The sequence below is a fragment of the Chlorocebus sabaeus genome, chromosome X, assembly GCF_047675955.1.
Source record: "Chlorocebus sabaeus isolate Y175 chromosome X, mChlSab1.0.hap1, whole genome shotgun sequence".
Classification (NCBI taxonomy): Eukaryota; Metazoa; Chordata; class Mammalia; order Primates; family Cercopithecidae; genus Chlorocebus; species Chlorocebus sabaeus.
The window spans coordinates 20,761,954-20,784,287 of NC_132933.1; positions in this window are offsets into that span (position 1 = coordinate 20,761,954).

A 22,334-nucleotide genomic window follows, 5' to 3' on the forward strand; every position below is an offset into this window, starting at 1 on the left:
CACATTCTTGTGACTTTGGACTATATCCATAAGGATATTAACAGCTATTGCACTATTCTTCATGCTTTTCTACTGCCTTTTACTGATAGTGATCACTCTTTTCTACAGTTTGATCTCTATTGTTTGCCAGTGCATCATTATCTGTCGAAATCTCATCTATGCCATACTATAAGCAAACCTTGAATGTAAAATAGAGGCTTAAACAAAACATCAGTTAGGAAGCCATTCACTGCAAGGAACTCTAATGACTTAAGTAGGAGTTTGACTATTTTAATTGTTTCACATAACAACTCTATCTTGGGTGGTCAGAATTCCTATTTAAGGCTTCTTCCCTATGTGAATATGGAATTAATGATTAAAACTAAGTACAGAATCATTTAGGTATGTTTGACTTTAACACAAATTTTACTGCATGTAACCCCAACTACGGGCTCTTAATCAAATAAGAGTTCGTTTAACTGTCATATCACATAAAATGTGTTGGTAGTAAATTCATTCCTTGTGTAGTAGCTAGCTCCACATCATTAAGGGTCAGTGCTCTCGTGATCTTTCATTTTACCTTGCTATCCTGCACTTGCTAGCTTTCCAATTCAACTAATCTAAAATGACTTTTCTTCTCAACTTTTAGTCTTAAACCTCATGGTATTCCATATCCAGCGGTCCTGGGCTTTCAACTGCAAGTAACAAAACACAGCTACAATAGCTTAAATAAGTAGGGTGGTTATTGCAGTGGCTCAATGGCATCTTCAAGAAACAGTGTTCTTAAATCTTTTTACTCTTCAATTCTGGTTGTATTTCATCTTCCTAATTCTTGTCTCATGAGGCTAGGAAGGCTTCCTTATTCCAGTCATCTTCTTTATACTTGTCTCATGGTGCTTTATTTCCTTATTCCAACTGTCATATATGTATTCAGCCAGTGAAAAGGGAAAAAGTGAATGTCAAATGGCAAAATGGGTCCTTCTAGACGTGTCTGTCTTTATCAGGCCAACAAACTCAGTAGACTTCTGCTGCTATTGCTTGATAGCTGTGTCATATGTCCTCTATATTCTAGAAAGGGGATTGGAAAGGAAAATGCTGTGGATGGGGGTTTGGGTCAGCAAACCTCTAGTACCTGCCAAACAGAATTAGATATCACAATAGATTTTCCAGAACTGTCAAGGTATTAAGCTATGCCTAGAGTCACCTTATTTTATAGATCTTAGATCTGTACTGTCAAATATGATAGCTACTAGCTACTTGTAACTATTTAAATTAAAAATTAAATAAAATTCAGGTTCCTACTCTCATTAGTCATATTCAAGCATTCAGTAACCACATATGACTTGTGGCTACCATATTAACAGTGTGGATATTGTACTTTTCTGTCACTGTGGAGAGTTCAGTTGCACAGTGCTGTACTAGATAAAATAGGGCCAGTAAAGGAACAGAGTTAATTTACAGTTCTCAGAGCTTGCTAGCAGCAAAGCAGACACCAAGCACGTAGTCTTCTGATGTTTGATCAATATTCTTTTAAATAGGTAACATGGCTTCTTAAACATTTCTGTTCTCCTGTTTCATATTATTTCTTATTTTTTTAAAAAAATTATACCTTTATAGTTTGTTCTATCCTCTAATGGATATGATTAGCTAAAAGTACATGAGCAATTTGTGGTGGTTTCACTCATTGAGCTGCTTAACATTACAATATGATGAGGACCTAAGTGGTCACAAATAAGTCATTTGAGACTAGTTAAAAATTGTGATGATGATGAAGAAATCTGTTTTAGCCTTAATTCTGTGTTTTCGTTTGTATGATGGTTAAAATGCATTGCCTCTTTAAGAAACCAGATGGTAAAATTGAGTGTTTTAAAAGACAGAAGGAGGAATAGCTGGAGGCCCAAAGTATTGCTCACCCTTTAGAAAGCTTTTTAGATCTTCAGCATAGAGAAGGGCTAGAGTGGGAGAAGTGCAGAAGCAAAGATGTTTGTAAGAGTAATAAAAAGCAGAAAGGCTGTTATCACCTAGATTCTATGTAATATCAGGCTATAAATGGAAACACTCGGTTTAAAGTGTGTGCAAATAGCCTTGGGTGATGGCGAGGGGGACAAAAGACATTAGTTAGAAAAAAAGGAATATTAGAAGTCAGAGATAAGAATGCTCTATGTATTTGAATTCCTTCTTTCTTTGGTCATTATTTAAGTGGGCTATTTTACAAATAGTAAATGGGAAATGTTAAACTGTTTTCTTATTTATCTAAAAGTATATGCACAGATAATCTGGTTTATTGCTGGTATTCTTGATTTCTTAACAAAAATTTAGCTGGTTTTCCTGTGCTGCCTGAAGTATACAATGTCATTAATCACCTTGTGGCTATAGCTAGAGGTGAAAGTATTTCAGAGGAGTAAACATCATCCTCTCATACCTGGCCTTCATTTAGGAATGTGTGAGGCATAAAGCCTTAGCAATGAAAACCAAATACTTGACGACCACCCACTCTAGTGCATTAGTTAGAACATGTCCAATATTCTTGAGCATTGGTCTCATTTTTTTCATATGAAGAAATTTAACCTTTCACATAACTCATTTCCCTGGTCCATTCAGTCTCTGTATATGTCTCTGTGCACGTTTTTCAAGCACTCAGCAAGGAAGTAAATAACTAGGATAAGCATCTATAGGTTGAGATCATCTTGGTTTCTTCTAGAGATGTGCTTTGTTTTCACATCTCCAGAAGACACAAATGGAAATTTTGTTTTTTAGGAAAATACAGCACAGGTAATCAGCAGAGAATCTGATCTGAGTTCAGTCCCTAGCTATGAGGATGTGTATTTGACAGTCTGTGTACTGATATTGAAAGAATATGAGGGAATTAGCTTTGTGCCCTTGAACAAGTAATTTATCCATAGGCTTATTTTTCTCATTTGTAAATGAGGAGTATGAACGAGTTTTTTTGTGGCCCAAGTTTCATGATTCTGTGGGAAATATTCCTGGCTTAGTATTTAGAAATCATTAAATGTGTAACCCCTCCACAGACATGAAAAAGTACACTAGAAATTGCTGAAAACAACTGCAGTAGAAAATGCCCAGTACAACTCATTGTCTCTTTCAGTGAGAAAAGTTCAAGTTCCAAAGGAAATTTTCATGAATTCTGACTCTCATCAAGAGGCACTGAGTAAATCAATGTATTATTGATCAACCTGCTCTCATGAATCTTTTCTCTCCATCTGTCTCTTTACTTATATAGTGAATGACATGTCCAGCAGCTCCTCAGAGAAGTCAGCATAGGTGGTTCACCAAATTCCAGAGGTGTTTTGCTTAATAGAGCAAAAACAAGTGGCCTTTAAAGAATGCAACTATTCCACTGTGTTGTTGGCTTTAAAATAGCACCTACTCCAGGGTATGAAGGTTCTGTCACATGTGCTCTCATCTGTTCAGTCAAAGGCATGAAAAGGCAAAATCCACGATGGAGTAATTATGAAAATAGGGATATACAAACAATCAAAGCCAAATCCCCTTCAATGGCTCCAAATTCAAACCCCAAATAAGAACTCTATAATTACACTATGCTTGTCATATTCAAAACAATCCTGTCATTTAGCCCCATGAATAAATTACTTTATAATTAACAGTTATTGTTTGGGCATGTCGAATACTGGCTCTTCAAAATATCACCAGAATAACCTGTTGCCAAGATAAAGCTACCCGAGTTTATGGTTTGGCACTGTTAGGGGGAACTCACCTCGACAAAATCTGATAGCATTTTAGGAAGGAAAAGACAATGCCAGGATATTGAGACTTTAAAGTCTGGCTTAATGAGAGGGGGGAATTGATTAAAATTAGGTAAAGATTATGATGTAATGGTTAAAATTGGTGAGCATGGAAAAACAGATTGGGAGGGAAGAAATTCAAAAAGTCTCAGGGTACAAAATTCATGCTTTTTGTCTTGGTCTATTTGGTCTGCTATAACAAAATATCATAAACTGGATGGCTTGTAAACAATGAAAATTTATTTCTCACAGTTCTGAGGACTGGGAAGTTCGAGGTCAAGGTGCCGGCAGATTTGGTGTCTAGTAAGGGCACTCTTCTTGGTTCACAGATGGGGTCTTCTTGCTGTGTCGTTACCATGGTGAAAAGGGCTAACTAGTTCTCTGTGATCTCTTTAATAAGGACGCTCATTCCAGTCATAAGGCCTCTGCCCTCATGACCTAATCACCTCCCCAAAACCACACCTCCTTCTACCATCACTTTGGAGTTAGGATTTCAACATCTGAATATGGGGGGAAGGTGGGGATAAGCGTTCAGTCCATTGCACATTCTATTGAAGAGTTGCTGGAATGAGCAGTAAAGCTATTTGCAATTTGTATCTTCCTGGGCAAGAGTCTCGTGGAATAGTAAAGTAATATTGATGAATATAGTGCAGTAGTAGACTCATGTTAATGAAAAACTAAACTGTGTTGGGGTAGATGGTTTCCTTCTTGGAATCTATGTACTAGAAGAAATACATATGCCCTGCTGCTCTCCAAGTATTTTATGTATTTTAAAATTCACAGAGGCAAAGGGCAAGAATTGAGGGAATAGACATACTGTTAAGTTGGGAGAATGGTGGACACATTCATGGAGAAGATAGCATTTGAGCTAGGCCTTGATCACTGGACTTAAGTTTGTAGCGTCTGGGTGGTAGCCTGCTGTTTGATGATAAAGGCTACTACTGCTTGGCTGGTCATGGCTTCTTTTCTTCTTTATGGGTTCATTCAGGGCAACTAAGGGTTTTCATTTTGCCATAGTCCTGTGGAGGAAAAATGAAAGCAGAGTCATTGGTTGAGGTTTAAACCCTTATTTTTGAAGGCTGCTGGGCGCTTTCTGTAGCAAAGTAGCATGTTTTCTTGTCTCTGCTTTTTATAAATGAAGCTCAGAACATGGAACAGTTTTATTGGTTCTGTGCATTCTTTACTTTGAAGATGGCCTCCATTAGCATCACATAAAAGTCACTAAAATAGCAAGGAAAGAAGAGGGATGAGGTGGTTTGTTGGACTCAGGATTATGTTGAAGTATGCAAATCCACAGCAGTTGCTTATTTTCTCATCAGAACTTTATGGGTTCCTTTTTCTTCCAAGGTGACTGAGCTGAGAGCCCCGTTTTTGTCAAACAGTGGGTTATAGACTCCAGGAAGCAGGAGCTGCAAAGCTCCAAATAACTGTGCAAGCATTGATTTTCTTTGATTTTTGGATCTCTCTGTTTTTTTCTGTCTCTCTTTCTCTCTGTTTCTGTCTCTCTCTCTCTCTCTGTCTCACACAAAACTTTTTAAATGGCAGCAAAGAGGAAGAACTAGTATGCAGAATCAGGGACCACCTAAGTAGGCAGATGAATGAGAATCACTTTTTTAGGGGTTAGAGGTATGATTTAGGTTTTGGGAATCCAATCTTAAGGATATCTTGGTACAAGTTTTAAAACCAATGGACAAATTAAGGCAACTTTACAAATCTGCTCAGGAGACTGATCCTTTAGATAAGACAATTTGGTATTTTTAAGGCATTCTGAAGGATTTTTATTCTAATACCTGTGGCATTTAATACATTTTCAAGTTCATTTTCCAAATAAGCATCTATGTAAAATTCCCTCACGGCTCTTGCTAGGTGTATGTTGCAGTTATCCTTAACTAAGCTGAAGATGCATTGAAGAATTGCTGCCCTCTTTACCTTGGAAAGGAAAATGCTATAGCTCCCCCTTGTGTCATGTGAGGCCAGACAACCCCTGATTGATCCACAGCAGTGGAATCTATTCCATTAGTGTCCCATAGTATCTCTGCAAGGCTTTTTGGGGATGAGGACATTGATAGAAGGATAAGTACCAAGGAATCCTTGTAGGACCACCCCAGAACATTCCAGGGAGACCTCTGTCATACTCCTGCTTGTTGAAAAATGAACTTACCCACTACTCCATAATTGGATCAAGGCCTTTTCCTTTCCAGAATTGGACCTGTGGTCATGGATGTTCCCAGGATGACCTTGACCCAACAATGATTGTTGGAATAATCAATGGCAGTTTATTATCATAAACTGTCTGCTTGTGATATGTTTTCCTTATTCAGATTTCCCAGCATATTTATTTCAAGGAAGAATGTGAGGATAGTAGTAGACGGGTGGGTAGGCACAAATAGTGCAGTTTACCCTGGGATTTCCCTCAAAGGTCAAGTGCCTGAGCTTTTTGACAGAAATCCGAAGACAAAACGGATGCATACTTAACCGTCTGCTCACTTGTGGACTTACTTCTTTTTGAGCTTTTTTTTTTTTTTTTTTTTTTTTTTTTTTTTTTTTTTTTATGGAGCAATAATCTTCGTTTGCAATGGCTTTGAAAGTTGTTTTTTTTTGTTTGTATTTTTGGTTTTTTTTCCCCCACAGGGTTAGTTCTGTGGCCCAGGCTTGAGTGCAATCACGGCTCACTGCCACTTCAGCCTCCTGGGCCGATCCTCGCACCTCAGCCTCCTGAGTAGCTGGGATCACAGGGACATGCCACCACACCCAGCTATTTTTTTTTTTTTCTATTTTTCGTAGAGATGGAGTCTTGCTGTGTTGCCCAGGTTAGTCTCAAACTCCTGGGCTCAAGTGATTCTCCCGTCTTGGCCTCCCAGAATGTTGAGATTACAGGCGTGAGCCACTGCTCCCAGCAGGAATCACTTGATATGGTACAAGCCCTAGCCCCGCCTGTCTGCTATGGCAGCGCTCCTTAGTCAAGTGTCAGGACTTGCAAGCACAGATGTCAGTGAAGGGTTAAAAATAGGTTTACCAGTAAGGACAAGAGAGCACAGGACAGCAGGATCAGGGCTGGAATTCTGCTGAGCAAAGAACGTTGTAATGGGATGTCAAATATCAGTGAAGTTGAGGGTTACTCTGGACAGAAAGTCCAAACTAAGTAAGATTACACACACAGTGTGAGGGAAAAGGACCTGTGTGTCTGCGAGCTTCAGTAGCCCAGGAAATCTTTTAGCAGTGGTAGCTCGGTTATCATTGGCCTGCAGTAGGCTTCTAAAACTTCCTACAAGGCCGGGCGCGGTGGCTCAAGCCTGTAATCCCAGCACTTTGGGAGGCCGAGATGGGAGGATCACAAGGTCAGGAGATCAAGACCATCCTGGTTAACACAGTGAAACCCCCTCTCTACTAAAAAAATACAAAAAACTAGCCGGGCGACGTGGCGGACGCCTGTAGTCCCAGCTAACGTAGTCCCAGCTACTCGGGAGGCTGAGGCAGGAGAATGGCGTAAACCCGGGAGGCGGAGCTTGCAGTGAGCTGAGATCCAGCCACTGCACTCCAGCCTGGGTGACAGAGCGAGACTCCGTCTCAAAAAAAAAATAAAAAAATAAAAAAACTTCCTACAATCTCTCCTTTCTTTTCACCTAATGAAATTTTAAAGCAAGTGAATCTCTGTACAGCACAGCTCTTAAGGTTTTCCCAATCCAGTACCTTCTCAAAATCCTCAACCTTTTTTGGGTGCCCCCTTCAATTTGACTCCTTTCTGATAGCTCAAACCACCCCCACCAGTTCCTTCTCTGAAAGCTTAAGCACTTATTGTCTGAGTCAGTTTACTGACACCAAACTAACTCTGCCTAGAAATACTTAGTACCTTTCCTGGATTCCTGTCAGCACTCCAGATATTTGAGGGAATTAAACAAAGTCCATTTTTTATTGCTTTCCTAACTCAAGTCTAGACTGTGTTTTCTTTTAGGCTTCGTGTTACTTTACTGTCAAAATTGGTTCCAGGTCATCCCTCTTACTTTTTGAGTATAGTGTCTAGCCATTCACATGCTTAGAGAATAAGGATTCCTAGCAGTGACAGACACTGATACTGTACGCATAAATACAGTTAATACTGTGTCCTCAATAGGTAGCAGCACTCCTTGCTTGCCAAAAAAGTGGCAATTTGGTTTTCTGTTGTTGTTGACAAACTTAAATAAATAATGAGTTCCTTGGAGGAGGGGCCAAGATGGCTGAATAGAAACAGTGCCAGTCTGCAGCTCCCAGCGAGACCAATGCAGAAGGCAGGTGATTTCTGCATTTCCAACTGAGGTACCCAGTTCATCTCACTGGTATTGGTTAGGCAGTGGGTGCAACCCACAGAGAGTGAACAGAAGCAGGGTGGGACATTACTTCACCCAGGAAGTGCAAGAAGCTTGGGAACCTCCCTCCCCTAGCCAAGGAAAGGCGGGAGGGACCATGCTACCTGGCCTGGGTACTATGCTTTTCCCATGGTTTTTGGAATCTGCAAATCAAGAGATTCCCTTATGTGCCTACACCACCAGGGCCTTGGGTCTCAAGCACAAAACTGGGCGGCTGTTTGAGCAGATACTGAGCTAGCTGCAGGAGTCTTTTTTGTTTTGTTTTTTTTGTTTTTGTTTTTGTTTTTTTTCCATACCCCAGCAGTGCCTGGAACCCCAGCAAGACAGAACTATTCACTCCCCTGGAAAGGGGGCTGAAGTCAGGGAGCCAAGTGGTCTCACTCAGTGGGTCCCAGTCCCATGGAGCCCAGCAAGCTAGGAACCACTGACTTGAAATTCTCACTGCCGGCACAGCAGTCTGAAGTCAACCTGGGATGATCAGACTTGATGAGGGGAGGAGCATCCACATTACTGAGGCTTTAGTAGGTGGTTTTACCCCGACAGTGCTAAGGAGGCTGGAAGATTTGGACTGGGCAGAATGCACCACTGCATGGCAAAGTGGCTCTGGCCAGACTGCCTCTCTAGATTCCTCCTTACCGAGTAGGGCACCTTTGAAGGAAAGGAAGCAGCCCCAGTTGGAGGTTTATAGATAAAACTCTCATCTCCCTGGGACAGAGCACCTGGGGGAAGGGTGACTGTGGGCACAACTTCAGCAAACTTAATCCTTCCTGCCTGCCAACTCTGAAGAGAGCAGTGGATCCTGGCAAAGGGGATTCTCCCAGCACAGCGCACCAGCTCTGCCAAGGGACAGACTACCTCCTCAAGTGGGTCCCTGTCTCCCTTGACTCCTGACTGGGAGAGACTTCCCAACAAGGGTTGACAGACACCTCATACAGGAGAATTCCTGCTGGCATCAGACTGGTGCACCTCTGGGATGACGCTTCCAGAGGAAGGAGCAGGCAGCAATCTTTGCTGTTCTGCAACCTCCACTGGTGATACCCAGGTGAACAGGGTCTGAAATGAACCTCAAGCAAACTGCAGCAGACCTGCAGAAGAGGGGCCTGACTGTTAGAGGAAAAACTAAGGAACAGAAAGCAACAACATCAACATCAATAAAAAAGACCCCCACACAAAAACGCCATCCAAAGGTCATCAGCCTCAAAGATCAAAGGTAGATAAATCAATGAAGATGAGGAAAAACCAGCACAAAAATGCTGAAAATTCCAAAAACCAGAATGCCTCATCTCCTCCAAATGATCACAGCTCCTCTCCAGCAAAGGCACAAAACTGAATGGAGGATGAGACTGACGAATTGGCAGAAGTAGTCTTCAGAAGGTGGGTAATAACAAACTCCTCTGCACTCAAGGAGTATGTTCTAAACCAATGCAAGGAAGCGAAGAACCTTGATAAAAAGTTACAGGAACTGCTAATTGGAATAGCTAGTTCAGAGAAGAACATAAATTACCCGATGGAGCTTTAAAACACAGTACGAGAACTTCGTGAAGCATAAACAAGTATCAGTAGCTCAATCAATCAAGTGGAAAAAAGGATATCAGAGAATGAAGATCACCCTACTGAGATAAGGAGTTTAGAGAAAAAAGAATGAAAAGGAACAAACAAAGCTTCCAAGAAATATGGGACTATGTGAAAAGACCAAACTTACGATTTGATTGGGGTACCTGAAAGTGACAGGGAGAATGGAACCAAGTCGGAAAACAGGATATTACTGCAGAGAACTTCCCCAACCTAGCAAGACAAGCCAACATTCAAATTCAGGAAATACAGAGAACACCACTAAGATACTCCTCAAGAAGAGCAACCCCAAGACACAACCATCAAATTCTCCAAGGTTGAAATGAAGGAAAAAGTGTTAAGAGCAGCCAGAGAGAAAGTTCAGGTCATCTACAAGGGGAACCCCATCAGACTAAAAGTGAATCTCTCTACAGAAACCCTACAAGCTCAAAAAAAGTGGGAGCCAATATTCAACATTCTTAAATAAAAGAACTTTCAACCCAGAATTTCATATCCAGCCAAACTAAGCTTCATAAGAGAAGGAGAAATAAAATCCTTTCCAGACAAGCAAATGCTGAGGGATTTTGTCACCACCAGGCCTGCATTACAAGAGCTCCTGAAGGAAGCACTAAATATGGAAGGAAAAACTGGTACCAGCCACTGCAAAAACACACCACAATATAAAGACTAATGACACTATGAAGAAACTGTGTCAACTAATGTGCAAAATAACCAACTAGCATCATGATGATAGGATCAAATTCAAACATAAAAATATTAACCTTAAATGTAAATGGGCTAAATGCCGCAATTAAAAGATTCAGACTGGCAAATTGTATAAAGAGTCAAGATGGATCAGTGTGCTGTATTCAAGAGACACATCTCACATGCAAAGACACACATATACTCAAAGGGATGGAGGAATATTTACAAAGCAAATGGAAAGCAAAAAAAGAGCAGGGGTTGCAATCTTAGTCTCTGATAAAACAGACTTTAAACCAACAAAGATCAAAAAAGGCAAAGAAGGGCATTACATAATGGTAAAAGGATCAATGCAACAAGAGCTAACTATCCAAAATGTATATGCACCTAATACAAGAGCACCCAGATTCATAAAACAAGTTCTTAGAGACCTACAAAGACACTTATACTCCCACACAATAATAGTGGGAGACTTTAACACCCCACTCTCAATATTAGACAGAAAATTAACAAGGATATTTAGGACTTGAACTCAACTCTGGACCAAGCAGACCTAATAAATATCTACAGAACTCTCCACCCCAAATCAGCAGAATATACATTCCTCTCAGCACCACAAAGCACATAATCTAAATTTGACCACATAATTGGAAGTAGAACACTCCTCAGCAAATGCAAAATAACGGAAATCAAAAAAAAAAAAAAAAAAAAAAAAAAACCAAAAAACAAAAACCGGCCTCTCAGACCACAGTGCAGTCAGATTAGAACACAGGATTAAGAAACTCAAAACCACACAACTACATGGAAACTGAACAACCTGCTCCTAAATGACTACTGAGTAAATAACACATTTAAGACAGAAGTAATGAAGTTCTTTGAAACCGATGAGAACAAAGAAACAATGTAACAGAATCTCTGGGACACAGCTAAAGCAGTGTTTAGAGGGAAATTGATAGTATGAAATGCCCACATAAGAAAGTGGGAAAGATCTAAAATTGACACCCTAACATCACAATTGAAAGAACTAGAGAAGCAAGAGCAAACAAATTCAAAAGCTAGCAGAAGACAAGATATAACTAAGATTAGAGAAGAACTGAAAGAGATAGTTACACGAAAAACCATTCAAAAAATCAATGAGTCCAGGAGCTGGTTTTTTGAAAAGATTAACAAAAATAGATAGACCAATAGTCAGACTAATGAAGAAGAAAAGAGAGAAGAATCAAGTAGATGCAATGAAATGATAAAGGGACTGTCACTACTGACCCCACAGAAATACATAAACTATCATCAGAGAATACTATAAACACCATTATGCAAATAAACTAGAAAATCTAGAAGAAATGGATACGTTCCTGGACACATACACCCTCCCAAGACTAAACCAGGAAGAAGTAAAATCCCTGAATAGACCAAGAACAAGTTCTGAAATTGAGGCAGTAATTAAAAGCCTACCAACCAAAAAAAGCCCAGGACCACACGGATTCACAGCCAGATTCTACCAGAGGTACAAAGCGGAGCTGGTATCATTCCTTCTGAAGCTATTCCAAACAATTGAAAAAGAGAAACTCCTCCCTAACTCATTTTATGAGGCCAGCATCATCCTGATTCCAAAACCTGGCAGAGACACAACAAAAAAGAAAATTTCAGGACAGTATCACTGATGAATATCAATGTAAAAATCCTCAGCAAAATACTGGCAAACTGAATCCAGCAGCTCATCAAAATCTTATCTACCACAATCAAGCTGGCTTCATCCCTGGGATGCAAGGCTGGTTAAACATATGCAAATCAATAAACTTAATCCATCACATAAACAGAACCAATGACAAAAACCGGATGATTATCTCAATGGATGCAGAAAAGGCCTTCGATAAAATTCAACACCCCTTCATGCTACAATCTCTCAATAAGCTAGGTATTGATGCAGCATATCTCACAATAGTAAGAGCTATTTATTGACAAACCCATAGCCAATATCATACTGATTGGTCAAAAGCTGGAAGCATTCCCTTTGAAAACCACCCCAAGCAAGGACTTCATGTCTAAAACACTGAAAGCAATGGCCACAAAAGCCAAAATTGACAAATGGGATCTCATTAAACTAAAGAGCTTCTGCACAGCAAAAGAAACTTCCATCATAATGAACAGGCAACCTACAGAATGGGAGAAAAGTTTTGCAATCTACTCATCTGACAAAGGGCTAATATCCAGAACCTACAAATAACTCAAATTTACAAGAAAAAAGCAAACAACCCCATCAAAAAGTGGGCAAAGGATATGAATAGACGCTTCTCGAAAGAAGACATTTATGCATCCAACAGACACATGAAGAAATGCTCATCATCACTAGCCATCAGAGAAATGCAAATCAAAACCACAATGAGATACCATCTCACACCAATTAGAATGGCGATCATTAAAAAGTCAGGAAACTACAGGTGCTGGAGAGGATGTAGAGAAATAGGAACACTTTTACAGTGTTGATGGGACCGTAAACTAGTTCAACCATTGTGGAAGACAGTGTGGCCATTCCTCAAGGATCTAGAACTACAAATACCATTTGACTCAGCCATCCCATTACTGGGTATATACCCAAAGGATTATAAATCATGCTGCTATAAAGACACATGCACACGTATGTTTATTGTGGCACTATTCACAATAGCAAAGACTTGGAACCAACCCAAATGTCCATCAGTGACAGACTGGATTAAGAAAATGTGGCACATATACACCATGGAATACTATGCAGCCATAAAAAAGGATGAGTTCATGTCCTTTGTAGGGACATGGATGCAGCTGGAAACCATCATTCTCAGCAAACTATTGCAAGAACAAAACCAAACACCGCATGTTCTCACTCATAGGTGGGAATTGAACATTGAGACCACTTGGACACAGGAAGGGGAACATCATACACCAGGGCCTGTTGTGGGGTAGGGGGAAGGGGGAGGTATAGCATTAGGAGATATACCTAATGTAAATGACGAGTTAATGGGTGCAGCACACCAACATGGCACATGTATACATATGTAACAAACCTGCATGTTGTGCACATGTGCCCTAGAACATAAAGTATAATAGAAAAAAAAAAAAAAAAAGCCCAAGACAAGGATGCCCTCTCTCACCACTCCTATTCAACATAGTATTGGAGAAAGAAATAAAGGGTATTCAAATAGGAAGAGAGGAAGTCAAATTGTCTCTGTTTGCAGACATGATTGTATATTTAGAAAACACCATTGTCTCAGCCCAAAATCTCCTTAAGCTGATAAACAACTTCAGCAAATTCTTAGGATACAAAATGAATGTGCTAAAATCACAAGCATTCCTATATGCCAATAATAGACAAGCAGAGAGCCAAATCGTGAGTGAACTCCCATTCACAATTGCTACAAAGAAAATACCTAGAAATACAACTTACGAGGACATGAACGACCTCTTCAGGGAGGACTACAGACCACTGCTTAAGGAAATCAGAGAGGACACAAACAAATGGAAAAAAAAATTCATGTTCATGGATAGGAAGAATCAATATTGTGAAAATGACCATACTGCCCAAAGTAATTTATAGATTCAATGCTATTCCCGTCAAGCTACCATTTACTTTTTCACATAATGAGAAAAAACTTCCTTAAACTTCATATGGAACCAAAAAAGAGCCCATATAGCTAAGACAATCCTAAGCAAAAAGAACAATGCTGGAGGCATCATGCTACCTGAGTTCAAACTATACTACAAGGCTACAGTAACCAAACAGTATGGTACTGGTACCAAAACAGATACACAGACCAATGGAACAAAACAGAGGCCTCAGAAATAACAGCACACATCTACAACCATCTGATCTTCACCAAACCTGACAAAAACAAACAATGGGGAAAGGATTCCCTATTTTAAAAATGGTGTTAGGAAAACTGGTTAACCATATGCAGAAAACAGAAACTGGACCCGTTCCTTACATCTTATACAAAAATTAACTGAAGATGGATTAAAGACTTAAATGTAAAACCTAAAACTATAAAAACCCTAGAAGAAAACCTAGACAGTAGCATTCAGGACATAGGCAAAGACTTCATGACTAAAACACCGAAAGCAATTGCAACAAAAGCCAAAATAGACAAATGGGATCTAATTAAACTAAAGGGCTTCTGCTAAGCAAAAGAATCTATCATCAGATTGCACAGGCAACCTACAGAATGGGAGAAATTTTTTGCAATCTGTCCATATGACAAAGGTCTAATATCCAGAATCTACAAATAACTTAAACAAATTTACAAGAAAAAAACAACCCCATCAAAAAGTGGGTGAAGGATATAAACAGACACTCCTCAAAAGAAGACATTTATGTGGCCAACAAGCATATGAAAAAAAGCTCATCATCACTGGTCATCAGAGAAATGCTAATCAAAACCACAATGAGATACCATCTTACACCAGTTAGAATGGTGATCATTAAAAAGTCTGGAAACAACAGATGCTGTCGAGGATGCGGAGATATAAGAATGCTTTTACACTGTTACTGGGAGTGTGAATTAGTTCAACCATTGTGGAAGACAATGTGGCAAGTCCTTAATGATCTAGAACCAGAAATACCATTTGACCCGGCAATCCCATTACTGGGTATAGACCCAAAGAATTATAAATCATTCTGCTATAAAGACACATGCACATGTGTGCTTATTGCAGCACTATTTACAATAGCAAAGACTTGGAACCAACCCAAATGCCCATCAATGACCGAATGAATAAAGAAAATGTGGCACATATACACCATGGAATACCATGCAGCCATAAAAAAGAATGAATTCATGTCCTTTGCAGGGACATGGATGAAGCTGGAAACCATCATCCTCAGCAAACTAACACAGGAACAGAAAACCAACCACTGCATGTTCTCACTCATAAGTGGGAGCTGAACAATGAGAGCACATGGACACAGGGAGCAGAACATCACACACCAGGGCCTGTTGGTGGGTAGGGGTAAAGGGGAGGAAGAGCATTAGGAGAATTACCTAATGCATATGGAGCTTAAAACCTAGATGACGGGTTCATAGGTGTTGCAAACGACCATGGCACATGTATACCATGTAAAAAACCTGCACATTCAACACATGTGTCCCAGAACTTAAAGAAAAAAAAAACCTTAAAAAAATGAGCTTCAACTGATACTATATATATATATATACACACACACACACATATATATATATTTTAAAGGCAGTTCTTTTTTTTTTTTTTTTTTGAGAGGGTCTTGCTCTGTCACCCATGCTGGAGTGCAGTTGCATGATCACAGCTCACTGTAGCCTCCACCTCCTGGGTTCAAGCAATCCTCCTGTCTCAGCCCACATTTTTGTATTTTTTGTGGAGACGGGGTCTTACCATGTTGCCCAGGCTGATCTCAAACTCCTGACCTCAAGTGATCCACCCAACTTGGCCTCCCAAAGTGCTGGGATTACAGGCATGAGCCACCGCACCCGGCCCCAACTGGTACTTTAAAGCTGGAATCATTTGATGATTTCTGTTCTGCTGTGATTCTCCTCTACTTTGGGACAGAGTTGCCTTACCTCTTGTTTCTACTCTTTACCTGCTGATCCATTATTGTGGATATTTGCCTAAAAGGTCTGTAAGATTTGGATGTCTCATTTGGAAAAGACAACGGAAAGAAAGGAAATGAGAGAAAAGGCCTAAGAAATGCAAGCTGATTCTCCAACCAGATGAGACAGGAAAAAATAATAATAAAGGAAGTGGGTGGGATGTTGGCTCAATTAGTCTCCATATATGAAGAAAATATGGACAAAACATTTTTATTTAGCACCATGTGTGTTTGTGGTTTTAACTCCCCAATGTTTTCTGTCATAATAGGCTCTAAAAGCTGGTTCTCTCATGGGAGGCATTACCAAATTCTTTGGAAACTCTTCCCCTTGGGACCAACAGTACCGTTCCTTGATAAGCTGAGGTCTCCAGCTAATCTTTTGTGCTTTCCCCCTTATTTCTTGCTCTCCTGCAGTGTGTCCAAAAGAGCCTCTTCTTGGAGGGTCACGTTTTTCCAGCAAATAATTCCCTTGGATAATTTTCTTGTAGTCCAGTTATCTCCCACTTAGTACACCGAATATTGTACCATTTCTTCTCCAAATAGAGGGAGTAGAACTTGCTTTCACTTTTGCCTCCTTTTGCCATGTCATGTGGAATTCTTTCAGTATCGTGACTTAACCAGTTTCAGTCAGGCACCAGGGTTTTTGCCCCTCTTACTCCAGAGTAAAGATGTCAGATTTTCCCATGACTCTCACACTCTACTTTCAGTGTAGCTTACAGATTTTGGCTTCTTAGTGAGTATCCAGCCAGGGTGTAAGATGCAGTCTGAAATCTTTTGTAAATGATTTTCCAATTTTAGTACTCCTTCACCTACTTGACTTGAACATGGGAATCAGGGAAATGACACAGTGTTCCCTATTAATGAATTTCCTTACTTTAAATAATTTTTTTTTTTTTGTAAGAGACATGGTCTTGCTCTATTGCCAGGCTGGCACTATCACAGCTCACTGTAGTCTTGAACTCCTGAGCTCAAGAGATCCTCCCACCTCGGTAGGATCCACATGAGCCACTATGCCCGGCCTTCTTTAAATAATCTTTGATAACTATGTTCTTCACATGTATGGTAATTCTTGTGCAGTGTATTATAGTTCTTGTTACTCAGTTTTGTATCTTTGCCAGTATCATGAGACAAGAAGAAAAGTCTCATTTTATAGGTCCTTTAAAAACAATCAAAGATACTGATTGTTAGAAAGATTTATACTTTTCAACTATGTAGGACACAAACTTAATAGAATAATTGCTTCATTAAAGTGTGTATGCATTTAAAATGTGATTGAGGTGTATATCTGTTTAGTCTCCTGTCTTATTTAACCTTGCCTTCATGTCATAGCTTGATGTTCCCATAACAGTTCTAGCCCATTAATTTCATCTTTTCCTGACCAGTCGGTCCTTCTTTTAAAACTTTAGATGCTGTTTTCCTCAGGAAAGTTAAGATTCTTTGGTCCTAACCCTTAAAGGAGCCCTAGTTATCCAACTTTATGGTTTCTCTCGGCAAAGGAAAATTTGGCTGCACACACATACTGAAAATAAATTCATCCTCGGATAGCTGTTAACTTTGTGGTCGGATAATATGGAGCAGCATTGCAGGGTATCACAGGCAAAGTAACAGTCTTACAAAAAGTGAATGACTGGTGAATTCTGAGGCAGGAAAACTCAAACCTGGGAATCATCAAATAAAGTGTGACTTGGACTGGGTCTTTAAAAATTAAGAAGGGTAGAACTGAGACAAAAGTAAGGGAATTATTAGGGAATTCCAGGCAGAGAGGAAATGCTACAAAAGCTAAGATAGCAGAAGATACATGGACTTTTAGGAACACTAACTGAATTTTACTTTCTTAATTGAGACATTTTCCCTTGCACTGCCATTGTTTGTATTTGTCTTAAAACCTGAGGTCAGGAGTATTTTACTGCTTCATGTTTGGATATGGGCCATAGTTGATGTCCATAGTTGACTAGGTATCAACATAGTTTGGTCAGTAAGTGAATAAACAAATGAATTGCAATAGTTAGCAGAAAGGGCTGCAAAATACTAGGAAGATTCCAACAGGAGAAAAAAGTTTAATTTCAAGAAAACCTCATTTATCATTATTTCAGTGTAACAAATACATGCTTTCTCATGAAAGAGCACTTTTTCTTAATGAATTCATATTAAAATTTTGGAAAATAATCTTTGCATTCTGTTTTCCTAATCAACTATGTTGTATTAATAGCACTAGCATAATTTTAAAAGAATGAAAAAAAAATGCTCTGCCAAATCGGTCCCTCAGAAAGGGTTCAAAGCTTGAATAGTTCATGGGAACAATTTGCTAGTCTAGAGAATTCTTCCCATTTTGGTCAGGGCCTCCTATGGAGAGATTTATGTGCAGTGTATGTCAAGAGACAAAATAATGGCATTTCTCTGCAACACAATGACTCGGACGTTTGTTGAGTACAGAAATGCACCTTTAAACTAGAGAAAGAAAAAGAAAGTCTGCGCCCTAATCCAATCATTTTGAAAAGCCATGCACACTGAAGCTGGGACTAAACATAATAACAGGATTTAATTGCTAATGCTCTAGAAGCAATGTGTCTCTTGATGTGTTGACCTTTAGCCCAAACTTGGGAGGGTAAAAAAAAGGGAGGGAAGGATTTCCTTTCCCCTTCTGCCTGCTGTCCCCGACTCCCTGTATCTGATCATGTCTGCCTCTAACCCAGTCTACATGCCCTTAACATTCAACTCTCCACTTCCATTTCCATTAGTTACTTCCAACTTTGGAGCCAGGATGAGAATGAATAGAAGAACAGAAAGGAAGATGGGAGGAGAATAGGAGAAGAAAGTCTGTAAGCAGTTGACAGCTGCTTAGAATCAGGGGACCGAATTATAGCTGCTGAAATGAGAGCTAGACACCTAGTGCCCCGGTGCTTCTCCCCTACTCCATAGTATTTTGTGGTATTTAGGCCTTTTCATGTGTTTCTGTTCATTGTTTCATTCCACCCTTTCTGGGTCCGTACTTATAATCATTTTTTTTCTCTACACCGTCAGCTCCCATTTTCCTCTTACTTGGTTACTTATGAATGGCAAAATTTCAAGCAAGTTAAATTCAAGGCTCTGCCTATTCCACACCTGAACCATGGCAACTAGACAGCTAAATGTGGCTGGAGAAAAAACATGCAGATTGGTCTTGCTGTAAATATATGACTACTAGCCTAAGTCAGCCCTTGGTGCTGCTCAGCAAGGTTACTAGTCCATTCAGTCTCCCGCTCTTTTACAAAACTTCCACAACTTCTTTCTCTTCAAATCTTTTACCATGCTCCAGCCAGACTGACCTGCTTTCTGTTTCCAACATGCCAAGCCCATTCCCACCTGAGGGCCTTTTCATTTACTCTTCCTCCTGCCTGGGGCACCCTACATTTAGATATTTGTTCACTTCTTTCAACACCCTGCTGCATATTGTCATCACATGTTAGGCCTTCCCAGAACCCCCTATATAAGGCAGCACATCCCTGTCACCACTGACAAATTCAGTTCCTCTAACTTTGGGGTTTTGTTTATTTGGTTGGTTGGTTGGGTTTTTTTTTTTTTTTTTTTTTTTTGACAGAGTTTTGCTCTGTTGCCCAGGCTAGAGTGCAGTGGCATGATCTTGGTGCACTGCAACCTCCGCTTCCCAGGTTCAAGTGATTCTCCTGCCTTAGCCTCGTGAGTAACTGGGACTACAAGCACATGCCACCACGCCTGGCTAATTTTTGTACTTTTAGTAGAGACAGGGTTTTGCCATGTTGGCTAGGCTGGTCTCAAACTCCTGACCTGAGGTGATCCATCTGCCTCAGCCTCCCCAAATTCTGGGATTACAGGCATGAGCCATTGCACCCAGCCTCCTCTAACTTTGTTTTCTTTAGCAGTTGCCACCATCTGGTGTTCTCCAAATTTTGTGTGTATGTACTGTATTTTCTATCCCCCTGCTAGAATTAAAATTTTTTAAGAGCATGGATTTTGTGGGTTTTTTTCATTCTTCTATACCTAAAGCTTAATGTAATGCTTTCTAGTACTCCATACATATTTATTTAATGAATAAATGGATGTTTGCTGCCTTTTGAATATCTTCTCTTCCCAATTACCAAACCTAGAATATCCCTTCCCTATCCATCCTCCCATATGTTTTTGTATTGTGCCCCTCGTGTCCAAGTCCAGATTTAGTGCACACCATCTAATTGTTGGAGAAAGTTTCTTTTATTTGGCCTGTCTAGGGAAATCCAATGTGCTTAAGTATTTTGTACTTAGAAGTATAGTGTCACAGAATGGAGCCCTCAAAAAGAGTTTTATGATCATTTCCCGATGTGTTTAATGGACCCTAATAGAGGAATTGGCTTATCCAAGATCACCAAACTAAGTGTAGTTTAAAATAAATGTGAGTTGAAGTTGTTTTGCTTTTCAAAACTCTTGCTTGGGATTATTGGAGATACCCAGAAATGGTTAGAAACTCATGTAGTCAATACGTGGCTCTGCCTTTCCACTTACTGCATTCATGGGTTGGCACACCACCTCATGGGTACTTCATTTCTATTCCATGAGATTTGCTTAGGTAACTTAGCAGGATTTCTCAGTGTATCTTTGTTCTCTTCACATGTTTTCATGAAGCTGTGAAAAAAAAAAAATTAAAACACACACCACCTGTACCACACTGCCATATATCTTGACCTTCACCTATTCAGTAAGATAAACACATACTCGATTTTATATAATTGATGACAGTTTGTACTCGTGTCAGCAGAGGAGAACTGACATAGAAATGTTAGTTTCTCATAGTCATTGAGCCTAACGAGCCTTCTAGAGTTTATTAATTTGCCTCCAAGCCATAGCTCCCTCTAAACTTTTCAGAACAAATGGTTCTCTTCTTAAAGCATCATCCATTTCACCAAAATACTTGAAAGAAAATAATTTTTGTCTTATCTTCTAATTTTTATTACTCTTTTGTAATGTACACTTTGGGATTGAGAAATGCAAATTCAGATTTGAAAGGTGTATACGGATTTGTCTTCAAGTTCTTCTACCTCTTGAAATAATGAAAGCCTGAGTGGTGGGAGATATAAATGGAGGATACAGAGGGTAAATACTCCAAAAGCAACACAAACCTTCATTAAATTACAGGAGTCCCCTCTTTTATTGTGACGTTTACACAGTGATGTTTAGAGTCTAAATTATTTAGGTACAGTGAATCCTCACATCCATTGTTTCCCTGAGAGCACCGGCTGCAATACCCAACATTGAGCAGATACTCAGCAAATCATAATATGCAGGCAGCATAGACTAGATGCTCAGCAACTGTCTCAGTGACCATGAAGACCAATGTAGGGTGAATTAGTAAATTAATGATGGAGCAGACATTTCTATTAGGGATTTTTTAAAACTGCACAACAAGATGCTTGGCACCATAGGTCATGCCTCCAAGTCTGTCAGAAGTGGTACAGTTTTGTGAATGTCTGGCTATCCTTTGAGTCTGAAGTGTTGCATTAATAGTTGATCAGTCAAACTGAATGGATGGAGTTTGTAGGTAAAATGAGAGAAACGCATGTTGGCTTTCATAACTTTTGAACACAGCTGTCATCTATATGTTTTGAATCTGGGTGTGGGGGTGAGAAGGAAGGAGGAATGCTGAAGTTTATTTTAGGTTGTATGGAATAGTCACATAGTGCTCTTCAGTGGAGTCTTGGAAAAACAATACATTTTAGTTTAAAATACTCTCAAAGCAAGCAGTCAAGACAAAATGAAGAACAGGATTTAAGCTTGAGATGTCCTAGGGAAGTAGGCAGTGGTTAGACCACTCAGCTTGTACATCAGCGAGATGGTTCTTAATCTTCACTTTCCATGCTCAGTGGGCTCAAATAAGCCTCCTTTCATCTGGAATGAAATGTAGTCAGGATGGACTGTGAGGAAGGAATGTCTCTTAACTGTATTTCTGAGGTAAGAGAGAAGAAATGTCAAGAGGGTCTTAGATTATTTCATCTACCAATAGAAAGAAGATGGTAATTTTTGATAAATACAGATGAGCTGGGTGCAAAATTTTAAAATAGACTGCAAGTGGTTCTATGGTTGCAGGTTCTCTCAAGTTGTTGAAATAAAAAGGAACAATTAAGACTACCTTTTTTGTGGAGAGGAAATAGTTTAAATCCTTACTTAGTATCTACAATAGGACAGTGAAATAGAAATAATCCAGAGAACTTAAATTTTTGCTGTGCTTGAATGTTTTTATGGCCCCATTTCTACCATGAAAAATATAATCATTCCTTTACTTGGATGCATATGCACTTTCGTATATGGATGGATGCCATCCCTACTTCGCTGAACATAGGTTGATAGATGAAATACTTTATAAAACAAAAATCTCATTAATTTATGTTTCACCAATTTTAAGATTTTGATAATTTG